Consider the following 26724-nt stretch of genomic DNA (forward strand, 5'->3'; position numbering starts at 1 on the left):
AGCATTACCCTGGAGGAAGGAAGAGATGCCTTCCCTTCTCCCTCCCAGCAAGGAGGGCATAAGCAATCACAGAGAAGCCCAAGAGCAGAGGAAGGAACCGAGCTTTGCTCTTCCAACCCACAGTGGTGTGCCTGAACCACAAAGCCGCAATACCCCAACCCTTCTTCCCCCTCCCTACAACAAACCTCATTCAGGAAGTTTCCAGTCCTTGCACTTTTATTTTTGGCAAATATCAGAGCTGAGATTCACCAGGACAGAGATGACAGGGACAAGGCTCGGACCAGGACCAGCCCTAGGAGCCTCTGCAATATTACTGATGCTCTGGACGAGGAGAATTGAGTGCACCCTCAGTTAGTTTGCAGATGACACCAAGCTGGGAGGAAGTGTTGATCTGCCTGAGCAAGGATGGCCCTTCAGAGGGATCTGGACAGACTAAGGTTGTATGAGCTTTAACACGACCAAGTGTCAAGTCCTGCACTTTGGTCCCAATAGCCTCATGCAATGCTGCAGGCTTAGGGCAGAGAGGCTGGAAAGCTGCACAGAGAAAAAGGATCTGGGGTGTTGGCTGACAGCTGGCTGAACATGAGCCAGCAGCGTGCCCAGGTGGCCAAGAAGGCCAGCAGCATCCTGGCTTGTGTCAGCAATAGCACAGCCAGCAGGAGCAGGTGATCACCCCCTGTTCTGGCACTGGTGAGGCTGCATCTCAAGTGCTGTGTTCAGTGTTGGGCCATTCACTGCAAGACACTGAAGCCCTGGAGTGTCCATAGAAGGGCAACGGAGCTGCGAGAGTCTGGAGCGCAAGTTTGATGGGGAGCAGCTTCTCAGCTCTCTCTGAGCTGAAAAGAGGAAGCTCAAGGGAGACCTTATTGCTCCCTGCAATCACATGAAAGGAAGGTATAACAAGATGGGGGTTGGTGCTGTATCACTGTTAGCTGGGAATCACAGAATCACCCGGGTTGGAAGGGACCTCAAGGATCATGTAGTTCCAACCCCCCTGCCTAGCAGGGCCACCAAACACACACATTCAGATCAGGTTGCCCAGGACCCTGTCCAACCTGGCCTTAAACACATCCAAGGACGGGGCATCCACAACCTCCCTGGGCAGCCCGTTCCAGGGCCTAACCACTCTCCTTGTATAGAACTTCCCCCTAACATCCAACCTAAATCTTCCCTCCTTCAACTTCGATCCATTTCCCCTAGTCCTGCTGTTGTCAGCCCTTTTGAAGAGTTTACTCCCCTCATGGGTGTAGGTTCCCTTCAGGTATTGATAGGCTGCAATGAGGTCACCCCGCAGCCTTCTCTTCTCCAGGCTGAACAAGCCCAACTCCCTCAGCCTGTCCTCATAGGGGAGGTGCTCCAGCCCCCTGATCATCTTAGTCGCCCTCCTCTGGACCCTTTCCAAAATCTCAATGTCTTTCTTGTACTGAGGGCTCCACACCTGGACACAGTACTCCAGATGGGGCCTCACAAGAGCCGAGTAGAGAGGGACGATCACCTCCCTGTCCCTGCTGACCACCCCTCTCCTGATGGAGCCCAGGATCCCATTTGCCTTTCGAGCTGCCAGAGCGCACTGCTGGCTCATGTTCAGTCTCTCGTCCATCAGGACCCCCAGGTCCTTCTCTGCCGAGCTGCTCTCAAGGACCACTCCTCCCAGCCTGTACGGGTGCCTGGGGTTCTTCCGGCCCAAATGCAAAACCTTGCACTTTGCCGTGTTGAACCTCATTAGGTTCACCCGAGCCCAGCCCTCCAGCCTGTCGAGGTCCCTCTGAATGGCATCCCTTCCTTCCACCGTATCAACCGCACCACTCAGCTTGGTGTCGTCAGCAAACTTGCTGAGGGTGCACTCAATTCCCTCATCGATGTCATTAATAAAGATGTTAAAGAGCACCGGTCCCAAGACAGACCCTTGGGGGACACCACTTGTTACCGGCCTCCACCTGGACATAGAGCCATTGACCACCACCCTCTGTCTGCGGCCTTTCAACCAGTTTCTTACCCATCGGGTCGTCCACCCATCAAATCCACTTCCCTCCAATTTGGAGATGAGGATGTGGTGGGGGACCATGTCAAAGGCCTTGCTCAGGTCCAGGTAAATGACATCAGTCGCCTTCCCTTCGTCCACCAATGCCGTCACTCCATCATAGAAGGCCACAAGATTAGTTAGGCATGACCTTCCTTTGGTGAAGCCATGCTGGCTGTCTCGGATCACATTCTCATTCTTTATGTGATCGAGCATGTTGTCCAGGAGGATCCGTTCCATGATCTTCCCAGGCACGGAGGTGAGACTCACCGGCCTGTAGTTCCCCGGGTCCTCCCTGCTCCCCTTCTTGTATATGGGAGTGACGTGACCCTTCCTCCAGGGAAAAGGCAAGACGTGATGGCCTGAAATTGCACGAGGGATGTTCAGGTTGGGCATCGAGAATAATCCCTTCTGAGAAAGAGCAGTAAGGCAGAGTGGTAGAGCCACCATCCCTGGAGGTGTTCCGGAGTCATGGAGATGTGGCACTGAGGAACACAGTCAGTGGGCAAGGCTGGACTTTGGAATCTTAGAGGTCTTTTCCAATCTTTATAATTCTATAATTCCTTTGTAATATATACAGCTCATGCCGTGAAGGACCCAATAGTTCCCCAACGACCTCCAGAAAACCCTGCTGTTGGTTTTTGGTTTTTGTTTTTGTTTTTTTTTTTTTGGAGGGGGAATAACTTGTTTTTTCATAATTCAATACTAGGTGGGAGCTCCCAGGTAGTTTAATACCAAGAGCTGCCTGTAACCAAATTCCACTGCAAACAACCTATTTTGCCTGCAAGCGGGCAGAGGCAGGGAGAGAAGAGGAAGGGAAGGTTGTTTCCTCTCCTCTTCATCCTCTGAAGAATGAAACAGCAATCAGCCAGATTTATGGAGGATTTTTAACCCAACTTAAAACCAGCCGGTGAACTGCGGTGCCAGTGGAATGCATGGGCCAGGCAGCAGCAGGGGCTTTCGCTGCCGATTTAAGACGGCATTAAGCTTCACCCTTCCCAGCTGGTGCCAGGAATTACTCACCCGCTGTCCCCGGCTGCTCACTATTCTGGCTATTGATGGCTTTTTATTTTGTCTTTGTGCTTAACGTTTTTGTATTTATTGACATGCATCCTATCAGATCTTGCACAGCCTGTAGCTGCGAGTTTCAGCGCAGAGAAACAGTGAATGCGGAGCAATGCGACGGAAGAAAATGAAGTAATGAGGCTGGAGAAGAAAATAAAAGCCTTGTTTTATTTACCCTATTAGGATCTCAGGTCCTTGCTGCAGTATAAAAGCAACTCCACTCCCTCCCTGAATTAGAGCGGTTCATTTGAATCCAAAATTGGGCCTAACACCTCTCCATAACCTAAAACATAGATCACATTCACAAGAACATAAACAAGCATCCCTGCCCTTGCCTTGCTTTTGAATCAGTTCTGATAGGGTTGAGGACCAGAAAGCCACATAATAGATCACACAATGCAATACAGCATTTGTACAATATTCTTGCAACAAAGAGTTAAACTACAAGCAAGCCCTGTTTCATCTGCTCCTACCATAGAGATCAAATTCCAAGAGGCAGAAATTCATCTGTGATATAAAACTGAAGCTGCAGTTCTGCTCTCATTCTAAGCAAAGAAATCCAAAGTTCATGGATTTCTTGGTATCTTCCCTTGTCTGGAGAGAGTTGCCCTTAGCAAACGATATATAGAATTCAAAATGTGAAGAGTGAAGACTAGAAAGAAAACCCTACGGACGTTTTCCAATCATGCTTTTTGCACTGGTGTTCCTTTATGTTCTTTATGGAAACTTCAAAAAGCACCACAAGCAGGGTAAGGGCACTTCTTTACGCAGGCAGTTCCAGTGCCTGGAACAACTCCTGTCCGTACTTCTGGCTGTCCAACACTTAATCTTCTGCATGAAGCCTACTGACACCCTGTACAGACTTGTCCAGGTCTGGGGAACACTCACTTATAGGAATCCAACATGCTGACTCAGGCCAGAACAGCATTAAAAATAAATGCAGGATGTTCAGACCCTAATATCCCCCTTCCTTCCCTTCCCCCTAACACTATATTATTAAACTTCAAGACTCTCTATCACCAGCTACTGTGAAACCCAAAAATTTAAATGTATAGATTCCAAAAGGGATTAATCACCCAGGTGGATGATTAAACACGAGGACTCAAATGCAGCCTCCTGCTTCAGGAAGCCTTTACATCACTGACTGCCCAAACCACACAGGCTATACCATTTGTCCCATTTCTCCTTAGTCCACATTTGGATGAAGAAATCTTCATTTCAGCCCACAGCATCAGAGAGCAGTTTGGGTTGGAAGGGAATATAAAGCCCATCCAGTTCCAACACCCCCACGAGCTTAGGCTTCCAAGGGTCCCATCCAGCCCTGCCTTCAGCTCCTCCAACAATGGGGTACCCATAGCTCTCTGGGCAGCAGTGCCAGTGCCTCACCATCCTCTGAGTAAAGAACGTCCTACTCATATCCAAACTAAAAAGAGAGATTTAGATTAAAACCATTCCCCCCTTGTCCTATTGCTATTGGTCTGAGTAAGAAGTTGCTCTCCCCTTGCTTATAAGCTTCCCTTGGGTACTGGAAGGCCACAATCAGGTCTTCTCCGAGTCCACTCTTCTCCAGGCTCAACAAGCCCAACTCTCTCAGCCTGCCTTCATAAAAACAGGTGCTCCAGCCCTCTGAGCAACCTCACGGCCCTCCTCTGGACTCTCTCCAACAACTCAGCATCTTCCTCATGCTGAGAGCCCCAAGAGGGCACAGCAGAGGGAGACAACCACCTCCCTCACTTCTGCTCGTGCTGCCATGCTCACTTTGCCCACCTCACCTCCTCAGCCCCACGCAGCCCTCCACCCACGGGCACCCCCAGCACTCCAGGACATGGGCATGCCTCGCACGGCCCCAGCGCCAGCACGGCCAGCATGTGTTAGTGTCAGTCTCTTCCACCCACTCCTGCCAGGGAACGCATCTGACTTTGTAATGAATTGCCCATTTGTCTCTCTAACACCTCAGCCAGCCTTTTGTTAAGCCTTATCTCCCAAATTTAACAGCTCCCTGGTGCAAATCACGCAACAGGACTTGGCTTCTTCATTCCCCCTCCCCATCTCCTCCTCCTCCCTGGTCCGTCTGTCATATAAATCGTGCTGTCCATCCCAAACACTGCCCTCTCTGTTCTCAACAGATGCCTCAGTTATGGAGCTGTCCTTGCCCAGACCACAGAGATTGGCAGCAGAGGAAGAAGCTCCTCATAGCTAACACAGCAGCTTCCCTTGCTGCCTGAGGATAGCCCTACGTGCACACACACCCAGCAGCACAGCAATGAAATACAGATTATTCACCAAACACCAAAATCTCAAAAGCTGGCGGGCTGAAAGGCTAAAGAAGATTTTGATGAAAGCACAGTGAACACAGAGCTCACACTCCTGTTGTCTTTCTTCCTCCTCGTTCCTCAAACCCTGTTTTCATGCTTAAGACCTGAAGTCTCAGCTGCTGCCTTGACATTTTCCTAAACAACTTCTGAATAAATGACAACTTCTAGCAACAAGTGCAGGTTAAGGCTGAAGGGGTTTGCATCTCTCCCTTCCCTCAAAACATTTCACCCAGCCCCTATTTTATGTCGCATGGAGGTCAGCTCGTGGAGCATTTAGATGGTTGGGCGGTTTGACACATCATCTGCTCTATTTTGGGAGCAGTTTATGGCTCTGCAATTCCTCCCCTGCACAGCAGTGATAGCTTTTCCACTCTAATGTCACATTATCCTCGTGGAAGGTTTAAAAACTAAACAGGTGAAAAAACAAACTTTCTGGGCACTGGAGAAGGCAGGATGCATGAGAGCCCCGTTGTGCTGATGAGACAGTACGCTCTGAGCCTCAGCAGGGATTGTGGGGATGAACTGGGAGCACAGAGCATGGTTCCTTACAGAACTAGACAGGAAGATACTCGAAGGCTCTCACATGAAGGTCATTCCAAGACAAAAGTTGTCTCGTGATTGTCTTCCTGAAGAAGCTTTGCAGCCCTGAGGTTTTACAAGCTCCAGATGAGACTTTGAGGGTCAGGTCTCCAGCTAAACAAACTGGCTCTGGCCAAAGTGTCAAACTACTCCAACAGGAATAAATCACTAGCACAGAAGACAGTGTTCTTGCTGAGGTAACCCACATGTGGGATGAGTTTCAATGAAGCCAACCGATGTCACTACCTTTGTTTGTCTCACATGCCACCTGCAAGGGCATTGCTAACCACATATGATGAATACATATGATGATACAGACAGACAAGATATCTTTAACAGACTCATGCTATTGGAGAATCTTCGCTTGCTTTGTTATAGAATCATGAAGGTTGGAGAAGACCTCTAAGATTCCCATATCCAACCCCAACCCATCCCACCACGTCCACTGGCCATGTCCCTCAGTGCCACATCTCCACAGTTCTTGAACACCTCCAGGGACAGAGACCCCACCTGAGAATAAATTTCTCCTAATTTCCAGGAGTTAATAGAACTACAGAACATCAGCATGAACCTCACTCAGATCTACCTCAGCCTACACTTCAAGAAAAGCCATCACAATATTTACTGTAGAATTAGGTTATAACGGGTCTTTGAGATCATCTAGTTCCAACCTCCAAACTTTATGACCACAGCATATACATCCTTTTATTATACTATAGTTTATACGAATAAAGAGTCAAATTAACCAAAATACTAAAACCCAGGGTGGCCCACAGTTTTCTCTCTGCTGTTTTGTAGATGAGATAGCACACCATCCATCTTCAGAGCAATGCATTTGTGCTCATGAATGGGAAAAAAAAAATCCTTCATGCACTGTATTAGAAAAGGTATGTGGGTCACACTCAATGAACCAGTATTATGGAAAGCATTTCCTTCCTGTATTGATCATCCATCCACCCAACTAAGTTGTATTAAAAAGGCAGGGGAGAGGACAACAAGCCAAGTGTTATACATAGCAAATTCTGATTAGATTATGAAACTTTAAGAAGATCTTAACAAGTGGACAGTGTACATTTTACATAATTAGCTTGTTACTTATAAATGCCTTACATAGTGCCAATGGCAGATTTTCACCACCTAAAATAGACCAAAGCTGTTGGATTCAGGAACTGCTGCCATCCCAATTTAGATCAACCCAAATACAGAAACCACGAGGTGGTTTTGTTACACCAAGATTAAGAATTGAATCAGCTCTTGTGTTCCTGGATATTATGTCACGTCGCGAGCCCAATCCTCACTAAATGTGAAAGCTGTTCTTCACAGCCTTTTGATAGATTTCAAGCTCCTTTTTGGAGGAACAGAACTCACCAAGCCTGGATGTAAAGACACAGCACTGTCGGATGCCAAAGTTGCATCCATATTTATTTTGCAGGGAACTGTTCCCCATGAGATGTATGCTTCATGAAACTTGGAGGAGTCCAGCAGGCCTTGAGGTACAAGCACTGCTTGTGAAGCAGGACCTCAGAAATAGCAAGCCGAAAGAGTAAGTCCTTTAATTTGCAAGTTGACCATGCTTGACATCAACGTCCTACCAAACGCTGAGCTACAAAATGTTATTCCTACTCAACTCCTTCCTATTGCCTGCAGACATCTGAAGGGAGAAACGCTATGACTGACATGAGAAACAGTGCCTAGTTCAGCAGCCCTGAGAGATGTCCCATAAATCTACACATATGAAAGTTAACTACCAGGGAAGAAACAAAACCAAAAGCAGTGTACCTCTTCCAGTCATCTCTACAAAATGATCCAGGTTGATAGTCCATCAGTGAATTGTTTGTGTAGCCTGAAAATACAAGATAGACCTCTCAGCCCAGAACTAGACGACTAGTTTTGCCCAGATTCACAAACACATTTAGATAACATCTCATTTAAAGTAATTACAATCCATAACCTTAAATGCCTCTTGAGTGCAGAATGCTTTTGAGTGCACCAGTGGAATAGAGATGGAGATTTGAAAGTCCTGGATTTAAATTATTCCTTGGAAACTATCTTGAGAGCTGGAAGCAAAAGTGACAAAAGTCTTCATATGCAAGTGACTTCCAATTCAGCCACTCTAGGACCAGGAAATATCAGCATAATTGCATGCATGCATTATAAATCAGTTTTTATCTCAAAATGCCATGTGACCACATACTGCAAAGCAGCCCAGTGTTAGATATCCTCTTCCAAACTACCACCTTACTTCATTCCTTCCAGAAAGAATGATTCCCTCCAGAAAGAAGGCAGGAGACCATGAGAAGAACCAACTGTGATGAGTATTACCTAGGAAAATTAAAACTCATTCAAGCAAGGCACTATACAAGGCAAATTCAGTCAGCTTTTACAGCCTTTCACAGATCACTAGCACACCTCACTTTCCAGTTTGAGTCTGTGGTTTTTGTAATGACAGTTAAACGTGGAATGAGCCATAATACTTCTAAGTACTCATAAATAATGGAAACAAAGCTGACTTCAGCATCAGACAGGATGCTCAAGGTAAGTGTTCTCTCAATTGCTTGCAAGCTTTGTCTCAGCACCTTTAAGCACTCACAAGGAACCAAATATGTTTTCAGCTGAGTACAGAATCTGGACAACATGTTTTCAATAAGCCTTGTGGCTACATGGTTAATGGGAACAGTAATGAAATACTTAGTAATTGCCAGATCATTACAGAATAATACTAGCACGCAATCACAAAAAAAAAGCTCTGTTGCAGTATGCATGCACAAAGGCTATGACCAAGATTACTCAGCTTCCACATGCTCTTGTCAGCACTGCAAGGGACAAGCAAAGCCAGAGATTCCTGCCAGTACCTTTGGGAGACGTGTGACGTACACAAAACCAATTTTGAGGCATTTGTGATAACATTTTAGTGCCAGAGGAATTTGTCTAATATGGAAACACTACAAACAGGCGAAGACAAATTAAGAAGCCTTAAGTAATATAGTTTTGCTCCAAGGCTGCATGAACAGCCCGTATCTTCCTTTTCAGATTAGCCCTTCATGTCCCAACATGACTGTAGCACCAAACAGTGAGATTCCCCCCTGTAGTCTTTTCTACCAACAGATGCTCATTAGAGCTACTCTCAACCAGAGCAGCAGCTCCAGCCCGAAATGGAGCTCCCATCTGTCTTTGAAATGCATGTGGGTTCACTTCACAACTCCCACAGCCCATCTCTTACAGCAGCTTTAGAGATTGACTCATCCTCCCCCGGATGATGTAGGACTTAAGTAAACAAAACCTAACAGAATTGGAGTCAATGGGTTCGAAAAAGAAAGATTGGTAGAATCTGGTTTTGAAGTGTTGTAAAGACATTTAGATACACCTCAAAATCCCATAAATTTAGTAGTGATGTTGAAGTAAGAGCAAAGACTCGTATTCCAAGCAAAGAAGCAATTTGCCTATGAAGAAGTCTCCCCACCAGACTTTCATAAAGCACAAGGAAGTGGGACATGAGCTGTCTGCTCAGCACTACAAAGCATGTACAACACAAAATTCCAAAGCAAGCTGAACCACCAACTCCACTTTTTGTGCACTCCAATTTAGTAAGAGTTATGTTTGAAGGGAAATAATAAGGAGATTTTCTATTGAAAGTTAAAAAAGATGCACGCACTGAGATAATATACTCTTGTTTTTTTTCTACAAATGTAAGACTTCCCAGAAAATTAAAGCAAATCACTGAAAAACAGCGTTGCTATTTAAATTGCAAGCTGAAACCCAATAGCACTGCGATGAAACTTGGCTGTGTTCTTCTCTCAGATTGTCCTTCTCTGGGAGACAGTATCAGGTTCCCTTCCCCCTTTCTTCATCTGCACTTGAGACTTTCCAATTGGCCTGGGGTCAAGAAAACCATCCTTCTCCCAGCTATCATCCCTGCAAGAGCACGTCTCCTGCCAAGCCCTCTGCCAGGTTATGGGAACATCCAGCATTCCCATCTGGCTTCTCAAGGGATGCAAACCCAAATGTCTCACACCTCGCTTCTTGAAAACCAGCAAATGTGGCCACTTGCAGTCCTGCAGGCTGGATCACAGGAGCAAGAGGAGCAGGATCTCGTTGGTTTCGCCAGCTCTCTCCACACCACAATCCCCAGAGTGACACTGATGTTCTCAGTGGTAGAGAAGGAAATCCCTCTAGCTTACTCCTCTCCAGCCCTGAAATAGCAGTGGTTGCAATGCCCTGACAGCATGTAACTTGGGTAAGCATTCAACAGAAATAACCTGTCACAGCAAAAGACTTACTACCACATCCTCAAGAAGACTTTTAATTTTGTGAAGCTTATGCCTATTTGTGTAATCTCTGAGAGTTCAAGCAGTTGACAGTTTCCAACACTCATGATTTCCAACACAGCTTTTAGGAAAAGATATTTGGAACATATAAACATGAGGGGGAACGGCTGTTTATGAGGATGGATAGTGACAGGACAAGGGGGAATGGTTTTAAATTAAGACAGGGGAGGTTTAGGTTAGATATTAGGAGGAAGTTTTTCACCCAGAGGGTGGTGAGACACTGGAACAGGTTGCCCAAGGAGGCTGTGGATGCCCCATCCCTGCAGGCATTCAAGGCCAGGCTGGATGTGGCTCTGGGCAGCCTGGGCTGCTGGTTGGTGACCCTGCACACAGCAGAGGTTGGAACTGGATGAGCACTGTGCTTCTTTGCAACCCAGGCCATTCTGTGATTCTACATCAGTAACAAACTCTGAACTACTTCAGAGCTGGCAAGAAGCAAAGTCATCTTTATCAATGGAAATGGTGCCTTAGGAAGGAAAGTTAATCCCAAATAACACAAAGATGAGAGGAAGCCTTTCTACCTGAGCTCTGCAACATAATTTCTTTGTGAATCAAAAGCATTCTTCACACTGGAATTTTCCTCCAAGTTACAGAGGGTTTGTAACTAATTAAAAAACCCCTCCAAGTTTCCAAAGTATTTCAAGCAATAAAACCCAGGTTACAGCCTGAAAATAAATCATAACAGTAATATGCGCACACTTGGGGGGGGGGGAAGGAGGGGGAGAGGGTAAGATATAAACCAACGCTGGAAAAATCTTACACGTAGTGCAGCCAAAATGCCAGTTGATACATGTCACATTTGGGCGCTCCAGGCAACGCTATCACAATGGCTAATAGAGGCAGGCAGAGCTCCAAGAGGAATGCCCAAAGCCTAAGGACGCACAGATGCTCCCTGGAGCCTCAGATAATGGCAATGGCATCCCAGGCCTTTGCTGAATCTTTCACACACGTTCAGCTCCTCGAGCAGCACAGCAAGCAGAAGGAAGACTGCGACCTTTCAGACGCTGTTACCAGCTAATCCTCCTGGAAGGAGGGCCTCAGAAAACATTTAGATTGAAGCATCCGTGAGATTAAGATGTTTATCCGTCTTGTATTTTGCACATTTAGGATGTCAGTGTCTCCTGGCTGCAAGAGCCCAGGAGGACCAGGGGCCAAGAAAGAACGAACGACTCGGGCAAAGGGAAAGGATAGCAACGCTAACAAGTGCTTTGTGTTTGCTAGAAACCTGTCATCGGTCTGCAAATAACAGAGTAAAACAGAATTAGGGGAGATTTTTCCCCAGATGGAAATACCTTTAGCAGCTGAGTTGACAGATCTATGGGGCGTAACAAGAACCAAGCATAACGTGAGGGTTGCTCCCCGCTAAAGCTTTCCAGGTGTTTACATCTGGCTGCAGCCAAAAGTGCTGTGAACCCCGTGAGATCACTCCAGCCTAGCAAAAGCTCAAAGCCACCTCAGCACAAACGGTAGGAAGGAGGTCAAACAGCCCCTGCTGTGGTGGGAGATACTGTGTTAGCGACCACACAGAGAAGAGATCTCTCAACCCTAGACTGGAAGGGAATCTGGCATTAGAATCACAGAATTATTTGAGTTGGAAGAGACCAGACAAGTCATCCAGTCCAACTCCTCTGCAACAAACAGGGACAGCCACAGCTCCATCAGCTGCTTAGAGCCCCATCTCCTGACCTTGAACATCTCCAGGGATGGACATCCACTACCTCTCTGGGAAATCTGTGCCACTGCCTCACCACTCTTACCATGAAATACTTTTTCCTTCTATCTAATCTCAATCTCCCCATTTTCCCTTATCATTTGCAGCTTGGTAACTCCACGCACCAGATATCACAGATGAGAGGTTGCTTTGCTCCACCTCAGCATAGCCACACCAACCTAAAACTACATCTAATCTCACAGTTCTGAGCATGATGCTGCATGGCAGGATAGCAGGGAACAAGCTAGTCAGTGCTTTTGGTGCTGGTACAGTTTGCACGGCTCAATTACAATGTTGGAGAGCTAGTCCCAGAACAAGGATGGTCCCTATAAGTTCCTACAGATGTCTGGTCACATCAAATGGGCAAATGGATGGATGGAGGGAGAGAATTTCAGGACACCATTGGACATGCCCCAGCAGGGTTTTGCAGCCTCCCCAAAATAGTCCTCATTGGTTTCACACTGAAGGCCCCAGAGCTTGCAAGGCAGGTTTAATTTTAGAGCGCACTCATCGGATTTGCTTACATAATTTTCTTGATTTGGAAGGCTTTCTATTTTCCTTAGTAAGAAAAGCTGTCCAAGTTTATCACGTTAAGCCGGGGGCCGCTCACCCATAAGAATATTAAAATATATCGGCCGCAATTCTTTTGAAATTTTGCGTATCACAATTAGGACTTTGAACAGCTTTAAAGGGTGAGGTGGGAAAGAAGCCATTAGAATGGACAAATCCTTACCAAATTACAGGCATCTAAGTGCGGGGGCCCACAGGGTGCCCAGAAGCAGCTTAAAACAGGGCAGGAAGGGCTCAGGAATGTGCCAGCCTGGATCCATTAAGCAGGACGTATAAAGAGAACACCATCTTTCTGTTAAGCAGGTGTTTCTGAGTACCTGAGAAGACTGCAGATGACACCAAGCTGTGTGGTGCAGACAACAAGACCTAGGGACGAGATGCCACTCAGAGAAACCCAGACAAGCTGAGCAATGAATCCAGAACCTGGATGAGCGCCTTAATGAGCTGAGGGTGCCCCTGTTTACTGCAGGGAGTCAGACCAGATGACCCTAAAGGATCCCTTCCAACTCAAAGATTAGGTGCTGCCCCTGCTATCACTTAGCAGAAGAAGAGCTCAGCCTGCAAATAAGTCTGTTGGATAACCCAGGCATCGTAGGCAGAGATTTAGTCCTGTTCAGATCCTTCATTCGCTCCTCCACCTCCTGAGCTGGTTATAGCAAGAATTCAACCTCTGAGGTTGAATCAACAACACGAAATCACAAAAAGCCACAAAATCCCCTCAGCAATAATTCACCGCTTGACTGTTGCTCCCAATTTTGATATTGTTAAGCTCATTTCTAAGGTTGAACACACCAGAAGCAAATATACTCCAGTCCTCCATTCAAGTCACAGGAGCAGAAAGACACTGTCAACCCCCTCAGCCTGCAGCCAAACCAAGGGAACCCTACAGACCCCATGGGTGCCACAGCACAGCATCTCTTAAACCACAAAATCACAGCAAAGAGACTACAGATATTTCTCCCCCCCTACTGAAAACCCACTTGAAGAGCCAGCTCCTGCAGATCCTTTGCCATTCTGCCCAATGGAAGAAGTTGCAGTCTCAAGCACAATTGCTTAATTTATTAAATCACTTAATGCTGCTCCAGGAAGCAGTCAAATCACTGCCCCAGAGACGTTGAAGAAAAGAGCAGATACAGCTCTGACATACATGGGATGGGTTGGACTTGGTGATCTTAGAGGTCTCCTCCAACTTGAATGATTCTACAAAGGCAGCATCACCTCCAAGTGAAGACTGGCACCTTGTTGACACATCTCCTTTCAACAAGGCCTAGGTATTCTCTCAGAAATGGAGTCAGCAAGTTTGCTGCTTATGCCAAAAGGGACTTATAGTCAGTAGTTACATCTTTTTCAGTACCTCCCAGAGCAATAGACACCAGAAAAATCTTAAGAGATGCTAAAGGTGAGGTTAATGCACCTTAAAGCACAACTACAGCTCGATCGAGGTGCTCAGAGATGTCCTTGTACACTGCACTGGAGTTGGACTAGATGGCCCTTAAGCCCCTTCCAACTCAAACAACTCCATGACTCAGCATCCCATAGTGCTGAATCCACTAGATATAACCACCAAAACAGACAGAGGACCACAGCTTCACATCGCTGCTGCAGGAAATCGAGTCAAAGAAACTGAACGTAATGCAGGACTACATCAGCAAATACCCACGTTCTCATTGCATGCACCTCACAGCCAAGCTTGAAGACAGCTGGAGTCTGAAGAGCAGCACAGGGACACATTAGCACTGACAGCAAAGCAGCAACATCCAGAATGTTATGTGCTTCATTGGGGCAGCAGCATGCCTCCATCCTTCCCTTTGGGAATCAGAGCTAAGACATTTAGGGTCAGGATGATGGAAAAAAAAAAATGATGATGCTTCCCTCTGCTGTTCATGGATCTTAGCCCTAATCAGCACTGGCAGGATTCCCCTCTGCTTCCCTGCACAATGGGTAAAAGCCATGAGAAAACCCCCATCCTACTCAACTCTCTCCAAAGCAATAATTACCTCCCATAGTTATAAAGGCAATTTTTCTTTCAAGGTTTAAGGAAACAGAGATTGAGCACTTCTGCCACCACAGCTCATCTTCAAGGGGAAACATGCTGCTGGTGAAGCACTGCCATTCTATCCAGCAGAGGAAAACCCATGCGACCCACTGCCCTGCATTTATGTGAAAAGGCAAAGAGGTCAGCTATTCAAATTTCAAAAAGCAAAGCCTGGAATGGGAAAAACACAAAGGAAAGGACAAACACCTCTACAGCACTCCGTCCAGGCACTCTGAGGCACTAACACAGCACAGGAGCTGGTTCACACATCAGCCTGGCAATGTGCATGCAGCTCTGACTCTGAGAGGCTGACTGTATTCACCATCTGTAAGGGGACACTCCAGAAAGGCTAATAGGAATGAATTCAGCACAGGAATGCAAAGTGGGGTGGTTAAACCACATCAGCTCTAAAGGACGGCCTCTGCACTGGGCTCTGAAGTGCTCTTAATTCAGTTTAGCCTGATTTGCACTGAAATCAAGTGTGTTAAAGTGAATTAAGGCTCTTTAATCCCCAAGGAGAGCGTTTCCACCGGGGCTAGTTAAGAGTAATTGAACTAATCCACTTTAAAAGTCAGTTCGGATTAGTTGTGCTAAGTGGCTGTGCAGATGAGGCCGGGGAGCACGGACTGTCTGGAGCATGCAATAACCACATCAATCTGCCTCTGGGAGGACAGCTAGAGCCACGCTATTTTGCTTTGCAAAGGCTGGGAGTGCTCCAAGACACTCAAACAAGGCTACTGTAATAGAAATGTCTACTTGTGCTTGACAGGTGCCATCTGGTTGCAAGCAGAGGCATTTTCCACATGTATTTTCTCTGCGTGCCACATATGCAGGGTATGGCCAAAGGGATGCTGTTTTTACAGGCAGCTGAAGGAACTGGGCTAGTGCTCCAAGATGTTTTGGCACCGCTCATCCAGGCCATGCTCAGAGCTCACTAACGGTGGCCATCCCACCCCCTGTCCCATCAGAAAGGACATGATGGGCTCAGGGGAGGATCAAACCCATCTCCTCCCCATTACTAACAGCTACAGGTTGCTGCCTTCCCATCACATCCACCTCACTCCCCTCAGGAGACACTTCACACCCCCAGATTTTCAACGGCTTGGAGCAAAATGACTTCAGCCCCCCAGCAGAATCAGAAAAGGTGAGAAGGGACAACTGTCCCACAGAACCTCTTTGCTGCTGCAGGCAGAAGAACCAGCCCAGTATCCATACAAATTTTGCCTTTCTAGGAAAGCAATGAGCCCCTGGTTGATCCCAACCCGTTCTTCCCCCAGCTAAGAATAATCCCCCCAGCTGCTGTTTGATTTACACATTGCCATGGACGCACAGTGTTTTTATCGGGTAGATACACAGGGGGAGAGGGAGCAAGCCTGCGTGTGTTCGTTCTAGTTAATGTTTCCTGTGTGGTTCAAGCTGTTATGCCTCCAGGTATGTTTATTTCACTACTTCAGCAAACCAGCAGACTTTTTAATGGAACTGTTGATATTTTTCCTGGCTGCTGCTCCTCCTGGAGAGGCGAGGCAGTGTACGAACAGAGTTCATTCCTCACCCCAGCCTGGAGCTGCTCCGCTCCTCCTGGGACTGCGGGGAATTGAAGGTTTCCATTGCACTGGTCAGATTTCTTTCTTTGCCAGCCTTCAAGTTTTAGATACACAAACAGAGGCGTTCAAGCAGCTGACAGTAGTAAGAGCAACGCATTGCTGGTGCTCTACGCAAGGGCTGCAGTTGCACAAAATCCAGCCATGCATCCCCCAGAGAAGACAGTGGGTGCAACTTCACTCCTAAAATGAAGCCTCAGCTACAAGGCTTGTTTCAGAGACAGATCTTTCAGGCTGAAGCTCAGGGTTTTCCTGCTTCTTAGAAATTCAGGTCACCAAGCAAACAGTGGATTCTCCATACATTTTTCATGGCACCTCCTTCAAAGCTGCAATAGGAGCATGCAATAACTGCTGCAAAGCTGCTCAGGAGTACCCTCAGTCTCATCAGAACGTTCTGCTTCATTAGGCACTCAAACACCAGTGTTCTTTATCACAGAATCATTAAGGTTGGAAAGCCCCTTAAGGTCATCTTATCCAACCATCAAACCATGTCTGTGACTACTCTAGACCATCTCCCTCAGTGCTACATCTCCATGGTTCTTGAGCATCTCCAGGGATGGTGACCCCACCACCTCCCAGGTCAGCTGATCCAATGCCTGACCACTCTTTCTGAAGAGAATTTTTTCCTAATACCCAACCTGACCCACACCCCCCAGCCCAGAGCAACTTAAGGCCATTACTTCATGTCCTACCAAAGGCATCATCTATAGCCCAAGAGCCTTCAGATGCCCTGAGAACAGCCCAGCTACCCAAGAGACACACACCAAGTCGCTGACTCTGTTCAGAGACTCTTCCTTCAGTAAGTCCTGATATACAAGCTGAAATACCCTGAGCTTTAGACACATTCCCAAAACCATGCATGTGATGGGAGCACAGACATCATCCATAGAGTAGTAAGTTGCCCAGTGTCTCTGAATAAGTCCAGATGGATCAGAGACCAGTTGGAAATGCTTAATTTGGGTTACCTGGAAGGTAACAGTGTAAGCAGACCCACAGAAGCACCAGTTTGGATAAGGCTACCATCTGTCCCATGCTGGGGTCTGTCCAGCAGCAGATGAAGCACACCATCATGCATAGCAGCCCAGCAAGCCTCACAGCACCCATTACAGGGGCTGGTGAGGTCAGCACCTGCCCCCCAAACTCATGCTAAGTCTCTGGATTTTCCTGAGTCAACATAGACAAGTCAGAAGATAGATACAGCCACCAGGGATGCAACACAGCCATGCTAATAAGCCATAGGAAGCGTTGGCTCTTTGGTTAGATCCTTTGGTTATTCAGCTCAAGCAGCTGCTTCATCTCTGTCCTGTCAGATGAGCTTGCTAACCAAAGACAGGGAAATAGCTCCCTCCTAGCTCCCAGCAGAAGTTCTATCCTTGGCAGGGGCTGAGAACACCCCTGCCCCCCTCCCACTCTTGCTTACAGAAAGGCCTAAAGATGCAGAAAGAGCTGTGCTATTAGTTTGCCAGGTATTTCAAGATCTCACCTTACACTGGGAGAGGATTAGGGCAAGGAAAGAATTTTGTCAAGATTAAGCAAAACAAGTCAGTTCTGTTAAATAAAGTATCAGTTTTGGTCAACTGTCCCCAGAGGGGTTTGGGCTTCAGGATTGGATTTCTTGGAGGAGATGGGCAGCCCCCAAAGGCTGTGGGGCTGCAGCAGCCTGAAAGCTGAGCTTTGAGCTGTGCCACCCCACTGCCATCAATGGCTCTGGGAGAGGTCTGCATATCCAACACCACTAAGCTAGTGTAAAAAGGATCTGTCCACATTGGGGGCATTCTAAACGCAGCAACACTCAGCTGTTTCCCAGTTGGTCACATATGAGGAAGCAGCTCAGCACATTAGGCTGCTCCAAGATGCAGGGCCATACAGAGCTACAGTGATGCAGACACCCATATATCTTAGGAGGGATGCTAGAAGTCACTGCTGAGGAAACAAAGAGGTACCTCAGCTTCCTCTTATCTGGTTGCTTGAGGTGCTTATATCTGAGAACTGAGCTAAGAATTGTCAACACAGAGGCCTCTAAGCTTAGCCAAGCTCATAAGTTAAGTGGAAGCACTTTTTTTTTTTTCTTTTTTGCTTGCCAAGTACTTTGCTATGCCCTCACCCAAGCTTCCCATTGCTTAGGGTCATAGAATCATCATAGAATGGCCTGGGTTGAAAAGGACCACAATGTTCATCTAGTTTCAACCCACCTGCTATGTGCAGGGTCACCAACCAGCAAACCAGGCTGCCCAGAGCCACATCCAGCCTGGCCTTGAAACAGAGTCCATACAAAACATGACTTGTGCCCATGCAATCAGAAGACTATGAAACTCAAGCAAGATTTCACAGAACCATTAAGGTTTGAAAAGACCTCTGAGATCCTCAAGTCCACCCCCAACCTACCATGCCCACTCTGTCCCTCAGCACCACACCTCCACAGCTTTTAAACACCTCTGGGAACAGTAAGTCCACCACCTCCCTGGGCAGCCTGTGCCAATGCTGCCTCTTTCTGAGTTTTTCCTAATATCCAACCTGATATTTACAGAAGCAGAACCAGCTTCTCCAATTTGGAACAGAAGTGTCCCCCAGGACTGCCTGACTTCTATTGCAATACCAAGCCTAAGTGTACCAATTAAAAAAATATACATAATCAGAGAGAGAAATTACAATGAGGATATTTAAAGGTCTGAGCAGAACATAACAAAGCCACACAATGCACCCAGCTCAGCAGGGCTGAGTACAGAGCAAGATCTATGCTGGGAATTAGCTGGGAGCAGCCCATCAGCACCATTTCTCAGTAACGAATTGGGGAGCCTACCAAAGATGGCAGCAAACAAGTCATGAGCAACATGCCAGGCCATACACATCACTTCGGAGCAGGCACTCCTGTAACACTAACCAAAGCCATGGCTACAAGAGGGGTCAGCCAGCGAGCACCAGTGCACTCCCACAGACCCATAGCAGCGTGCCCCCAGTGTGCAGGGATGGAGAAGCTGTCACCTACAGCTGACTGATGGCAGCAGGGAGCCTAGAACACTTGGAGGTGCAATTTAAAGGGTAACCACTCACTTTGAGAGGAGAATGAGGCAGGTATGTTTTTGAAGATATGGAAGAATCCACAAAAGCCAAAGCTGATGCTTTCAGAGAAGAATTGGAACCAGTTCATTGACAAGAGCTTGAGGTGTTCAAGAAACAGAAACTAGAAATCCAGTATCAACCATAGACACCAAGTGTAAAGGCAATTTAATTCATCTGGGAAACCCATCTCACCTGATCACACATCACATGTAGAGGCCACTCAAGAAACACCATCACTTATCTCAGAATGTGTTTTTCCTCCATCCTGATAGTCCAGCAGAATTAAGCAAAGAGGAGACAGTTCCTTAATTCATGAGCTGACCTTCCCCAGAAGGACACAGCCTTGGAAACAGAAGCTCTTCACCCTACCTGCTCTGGGTGCTCTGCAGTTTGGTCTCAGAGGTTTCCCCAGCAGCAGATCAAGGCCCTGGCTCAGCACCTGCCCATTTCTCTCAGCACCAAGAGGGCCATTTGACATGGTTTTAAGCTAAGCTCAGAGATTCCTGTGTGCATCTCAGTACATCATGCACTTCTAAAGGAAATCACATGTTGCCATACAGCAACACAAGAAACTACCTCCTGATATGCACATCATATGGCCCACTATGCTACTTCAGTCCCTGGAGCACTCTGAGCAGGTTTTCCAAGAAAGGAAACTTTTACTGCCATTGTGAAAATTGTCTGGCTATCCAATTAATGCTATTATAATGAGCTAGGCCACATGAATCTGCTCATAAAATTCATACCAGCTCCCATGCTTCATGGCATCTCATCAACATGAGCTGCACACTCCATGCCAGCACAGACTCACATTAATGTGGGATACTGTTGAGTTTGCATGTTCTACAGAGGGTGCATCAAAGTGCTGCTTTGCTCTATTTTCTTCCCAAAGGAAGAGTCTAAGGTGTTTTTGTTTTTGTTTTTTAAACCCATCACCCACCTTCAGCAGCTCAACCAGCAAATACTCCCATCCTACAGAAGAAGGATTTAAGGTCACAGACAGACTGAAGACCACGCAGCACATTCAGGAGCTGTTTGATCCATTAGAAACAGAAAAGAGGAAAAAAGAAAACCTACTCTGATATTTTGTTCTGTTGCAAAGAACTCTATCAGCTAAAGCAAATCCCCTACCTGCTGTGTTTGACCATGTAGTCACAAAATACTCCCTGTTCCACTTAGCACACTGCAAACACACATTACAATAAAATGTAAAGCTTACCGAGCTGATAAACTTCATGAGTGTATTTTATGACAGTATCTTAAGAGATAAGGCTCATTAGCACTTTACAGCCACGATGTGAGGGAACCTTAAAATCCACGGTTAAACTGGGAGAAAGAAGGGGAAAACTTGAAACCAAGTATCAAAAAAAAGAAAGGTCCCAAAGGGTTTTAACCCTTTCCACCCAGCACCATCATTTGTAGCCCCTCCCCAGGTCAGCCAGCATTGCTCCAGGTCCTACAGCAGTCCTCCATCAGCATTTCCCAGCTCAAGCTGCTGCTCTCTTCTGCTTAAGAGCTGCTCAGATGGAGAAACCAATGGCATTAATATGCCACAAGCCCCTGGAGAGCTTCTCTGGCTGCACAGTAAAGGCTGTTTCTTATAATGGGGAGCCAGAGGCCTGGCACAGTGCACCCAGAAGCCAGGAACATCAGAGCTCTTGGATTGCTTCTACACCACACATCCTTGGGAAGACCCTGGGAGTCTGACAAGTTGCTGCCTTTCAGGGGCTGGGAATAAGGGTTAATAATAAGGGTTAACATGAACTCCCCAAGTGCCATCCTACCCATAGTGCTGGCTCCAGGAGATAGCTGCAGCTGTATGGCTGGGAATGAAGAGCCTTCACATTCAGCAGATGAAAGATGTTGCTGTGTTTCAAGTCCTCTCTCATCAAATACACCAAACATTGGGGTGGAGCAGTCCCATTAGTACTCTATAGACCTCAAGTGATCTGAGATCTAATCCACATGCTCAAGGTACCATGGTGCCCCATGTAATCCGAGCAAAGGATCCACATGGACCTTCTCACAGGAGAATTCCTCACACCTCTGGTAGTCTGCCCTACTGATCAACACTCAAGATGCTTCTTCCATAAGGATACTCCAATGAGAACTCTTCAAATGCTCCTCAAGCTACAAAGCTTCCCTCCAACCTAAAACTCCTCTTAAGAAGAGGAATTCACAGGGATGCAAGTGGGAGACAGCACAGTCAGAAGATGCTCCCACTTTGTGAGCTGAGCTTTCTGGGTCCCACCAGCCCCCTGCAGCTCTGCACCAGAAACCACCTTGTGCAGTGGGAGCACTGCAGTTCAGTACCACCTCTGGTGCTCAGACCTCTCCACACACAGATACCTTACTTCAGCATGTCTTCTGCTTTTGCTTCTCCAACATAAATAAAAATAATAATCAAGGAGCCATTAATTATCAGCATTTCAATTAGAAAAACACCATGAAAACATTACCATCATCTACTTGAATGGGAGGAGCATCCCTCAGATAGTCATCTTCTCTAAAAGATAATTATATCAGTAAGCAGAGAGGATTAAACAGACAAAAAAAAAAAGCAAAACCTGACAAAGCCCAGCCCAGACAGATTCAAATCAAGAGTCAAGCCAAGGAGCATCCCATTGGATTCCCCATGCCATCTCCCACACCTTCACTTAACCTTCCCCCTTGCCAATGCCACAACTTAATTCAATTACCTGCCACTGAATAAGCCTTAAGGCAATTCTCATTACCCTGCGATAAAGCACGAGGCCTTTAATTATTAAACTCTCATGGGATTTTCGTGTTGGGGTTGTGGGGCTGGACTCCCTTTTATTGTCGTTAGCAGCTTCAAGAACGCAAGTTAATCATTGACCAGGCCTTTCACCAAGCGACCAGAGTCCTATAGATCCCTGGTTTCCAGTTCTGCATCAGCAGGCACACTAGGAGAAGGCAATGGCTGCCTCCTGCTCTGCCAATTGCACATTTAATCCTTACCGAGCCATCTTCTCCCCCAAGAGTCATCTGTAACATTAGTGTCCCAGCCAAAATAGGCAGTATGTGGGCAGTGGGGCTATGTACAGCACTTACCCTATGCTCAGTTCAGAAAATGGCCTGGTACATCCTTCAAGAGAAGGGAAGCTAAGGTTATCCTCTCATCTCAAACAGGATGAATCCAATGCATGAGACCAATACTACTAAACCTGTGTTCTGCTCCATTCTCTGCTTGCACTGCAGGGAGCTTCCAGGTTCCCTCCTATAATGTAGAATCATGCTGCACACTGCTGGGCTTGTTATCACCCTTATATCCCTTTCCAGTGGTCCCAGCACCACTTTCAAGTATCTACAATGCAAACATTTCTTCTGGGCATGAGGATTCCATCCTCAAAGAAACAAGTTTCAGGTTGGGTAGTTGGAACAACTTCTTTTCTGAAAGAGCAGCAATGCATCAGCACAGGCTGCCCAGGGAGTGGTGGAATCACCACTGAGGGACACGGCCAGTGGGTATGGTAGGAATGGGTTGAAGCTGGACTTGGAGATCTTAGAATTCTCTCCCAACCTTCATGATTCTATGACAATTCACACGGCTCTAAAGGAGCAGGGAAAACAGCCAAGCCTACCCTCTCTACAAGCCAGAAGTTCAAAACCAGAAAACCAACAAAACCAGAAATTCAGCACTTCAAATCCAACGCCACCATCTCAGAAAAACCAAACTAACTCCTTCCAATGGGGTGGGATGGCCCTCCAGCCTCCCCGCGCTCCAGCTGTGTCTGACAGCTGCATTCCTCTCTCCCTGCCCCAGCCCAGGTTTTGTTGTTGAGCTGTGCTGTGAACCAGCTGCTCCGTCTCAGCCACGTCAGGGACAGCCAGCATGTCTGGAAAGCACAGCACAGCAGTCTGGCTCCGGGTGGCTTCCCAGGAATTCATAGCACTCAGAGCTGCAGGGTGGGTGCGTGGCCCCACACCACCATCAAGTGACAGGTAGGGAAATTCCTGGCATGCGACAGCCATGTGAGTACCTCCTTCTCTGGAGATATTCAAGGCCCATCTGGATGCTTTCCTGTGCAATCTACAGTAGCAAGCTGCTTTAACAGGGGATCGGACCGGTGATCTCCAGAGGTCCTTTCCAATGCCTATATTCTGTGTCAGCAGGCTGAGGCAGCACCCACAGGCTTCATTTAATTGGAGGTGGCATTCCAGCTGGTGCCATGCACTTGCATGTGGGTCACGGCTCTAATAGCTTCTCAGCAGTGACCCTATTGAGAAGCTCATGCGAGCTCACACCCCCAAAAGCCATTCCATCAGGATAGTCACCAGTACGTGGAAATCCATCCAGTTCATTATTCATGGGCTTTGGTTGTGAACTGAAGGCACGTCCTACTTCAAATCATTCAGGTTGGAAAAGGTCACTAAGTTCAACTGCCCACCCATGTTGTCTACCAACCGCGTTCCCCCCCCAGTGCCATACCTCCATGTTCTCCAACACCTCCATGGACAGTGACCACACCACCCTCCTGGGCAGCCTGTGCCAATGCATCACCATTCTAAGAAGTTTTCCATAACACCCAACCTCATCCTCCCCAGTGCAACTTAAGGCCATCACCTCTCATCCTGTTGCTGTTACCTGGGAGCAGAGGCCAACCCCTACCTCACTACAGCCACCTTTCAGGGAGCTGCAGAGAGCAATGAGGACCCTCTCCCCCTCCTCCCCCTTCCCCTTAGCCTCCTCTTTTCCAGACCAAACAATCCCAGCTCCCTTAAACACTCTCCAGAAGACACTCCCTGTCCCTAGCAGCACCCAGGCATCAGTCCTGCACCCACTATAGGCAGCAACAGCACTGCACACTTCCTGCACTAAAAACCCCACCGTGCAGCACAGAACCCACTCAGTAGCAATGCATTGGTAAATTAGGGCAAGCTATGCTCCCCTCCCTCCCTCTCCCCCACGCAAGCATTTCAGGGTTCCTGTTGCCTGCGTGCAGCATACGGATCAGTTACATTTATGAAGAACATTGCAATCTGTCAATATAAACACTATGTAAGCATGAGCCACTGGTAACATTACTACCGTCTTGACAAGTGTTTGCAGAGGGGGCAGAGCTGCCCAGCTCCTTCTGGGGCCAGAGGAAAGCAGAGCAAACTCCAAGCTGCAGAAAGCAACACTTCCAGCTAAAAAAGGAGGAAAAAAAAAAAGAAAAAAAAGAAAAAGAAAAAAGTATAACAAAATGGAGCCAGGCTGTAAATCAGAACACCCAGAAAGAAATAGAAGGGATTTGATTTATGGCCCCAACAGGTTGCAAGCTCAGAGCCACGGAGCAGACAGCTCAGGAAGGCAGCAAGCTCCTTTCCAGCTCTCCATCCTGCACACGCACCGGGATGAAGTCAATCAACCCTCCTGTCACCCCAGCACAGCTGATCTTGTCATCTGCCACCTCCAAAGCCCACCGCCCCCAGCCCATAAAGGGAGGGACCCACACCCAGCACAAGAGAAGCAGGAAGGGGAGGAAAGTGAAATGCAATGCTTTCCCAGGGATCCCAGCAGTCTGGGGCTGCTCCAAGCAATCCCCATCAGCCTGCTGTACTGTGGTGGAAATTAGCTTTAAGGCAGCCCAGCTGCAGAGGAGAAGGCTGAACACTGAAGCAGGCAGTGCACTGAAACAAGCAGATCTCAGGTGGGCTCCTCTCCAGGCACTGCTTTCCCTACAGGGTCAGCATAGACAGCACATCCCACACATGCTCCTATCCTGAAATGCACCCCTACCATCAGGCATCTCAATGAGCAACTTTAAACCTGCACAAGGCAGCTCCTGTGTAGTTTTCCAGACATGCTTTCTCCTCTACAGGATCAGATAAGACTTCAGAGATGCTACATCACATGCCCAAAGCCAGTCCCTTCCTGCTGCTTTCCCAGAGTTTGGGCTAACGGGTCCCTACTAAACAGGCACCTACAGGGACTCACTTTGCTCTTTGAGCATCAGCAGCACTATAGCTTTGCTGTACTCGAGGCTTGATTCATCCTCCAGCACACCCCAACCAGGCAGCCTCCAGCTACAGCACATCTGCCCTCAGCATCGTAGACAGGCATAACTTCACATTGACACAATCTCCTTATCATGTAGCCATGCCCAATTTCTGTCCCTGTGTGCTAATTCTCTAGCAGGCCACACATTTGGAGATACTGAATTCTTTCCCTGAAAGAAGACACTGAGGATGGGGAAGGGAAGAGATCACCTACAGCTCATCCCTGTGCCCTGTCAGACTACAGAACCAAGCAGCCACAATGTGACATCTGCCCACTGCCAGGGATGCTGACACCTGGAGCAGCGAGTTGTGAGCATCATGGTGGCTCTGGTGACACTCTGGATGGTGCATCTCTTCCCATGCCTGGAAAGGGGGCTGGGATCATTAAGCCCACTTCACTATTCCAGTCCCTACACAAACAAAGGGGCATGCAAGCCTCATATCACTTTTTTAAGGAAGAAAGAAATATGGGAAGATTCACATTGGAATAAACACCTGGAGCAGATCTTCCATGCACACAGCCACTTCTCTAAGCAGCAGCAGCACAGCCAGAAGTTTGAATGCCAATGACCACACGGCACCTGCAGAAGCACCAAACTCCACCAGGGGTATTCCCTTGCATCCTCAACAAGGAGGATCTCTGGGGTGGACAAAGATCAGCAGCAGATGCTGCTCTGAGGCACAGCAGAGGAGCAGAGAGCAGCACGCTTTGCATAAGCAAACTTTCCTGCACCGCAGCAGCCTCAGAGCCCATCTGGCCAAGCACACATCTGGCAGCATCTCCTCTCCCCTCCTTATTGCCAGCGAGGGAGTCTCAAACCAGAAACAGCAGCTGTCCTGAGGCCTGGGGAACTACCCAGCACAGTCAGGGCATCAGACCCTGCAACACACTGCACTCTCAAGTTCAAACCTACACCAGCCCCACGAGGCCAAGAAGCAAAATCCTAGGAGCAAAGTGACTGCAAGGAGTTACCTGCTGCACTACAGCAGATACCAGCACTGCTTGGATTAATGGGAAAGTTACAGCCAAGCTCCTTACGAGCCCCATCAGTCCCTGAGGCACAGTACAACTGTGCTGTGCTGGTGGTCTCCGGCAGATACATGAGCTGTGGTGGGGGAAAGGGCTTTTCCCAAAAACCTGCACGCACAGAACAGGCGGTTTCCTTGCAAATGCAGCCCCAGTGGCAGGAAGTTAAGCAGTTCTCGAGTTGGAAAGAGAAGATGTGAAGTAGCACTGTTTGGAAAAGTCTGCCAGACCACAAGCAATGGACAAGCTTCGACACCGGGATTTGTTTTACTGGAAAGAAGTGGGGGGAAAACCTCAAGACATTCCCTGGGGCCGGTCCAGTGGCTCCTACCAGCGGTCACAACGCAACATCCTAAAGAAAAGCGAGCAGCACCGTTTTTCCAGGGAAAACAGGGTTAACGAACCGCTCACAT

The 26724-nt window shown here is 47.6% G+C and overlaps 1 protein-coding gene across 1 annotated transcript in view; it reads right to left on the reverse strand.

Annotated features, from left to right (window-relative positions):
- WNT9A (Wnt family member 9A) overlaps positions 1-26724 on the reverse strand; it is a 51823-nt gene that overhangs the window by 24096 nt on the left and 1003 nt on the right. The gene's annotated exons all lie outside the window — the stretch shown is intronic.

This window comes from Centrocercus urophasianus, unplaced genomic scaffold (genome assembly GCF_019232065.1).
Source record: "Centrocercus urophasianus isolate 14NV4802_14NV808 unplaced genomic scaffold, USGS_Curo_1.0 seq_16, whole genome shotgun sequence".
NCBI lineage: Eukaryota > Metazoa > Chordata > Aves > Galliformes > Phasianidae > Centrocercus > Centrocercus urophasianus.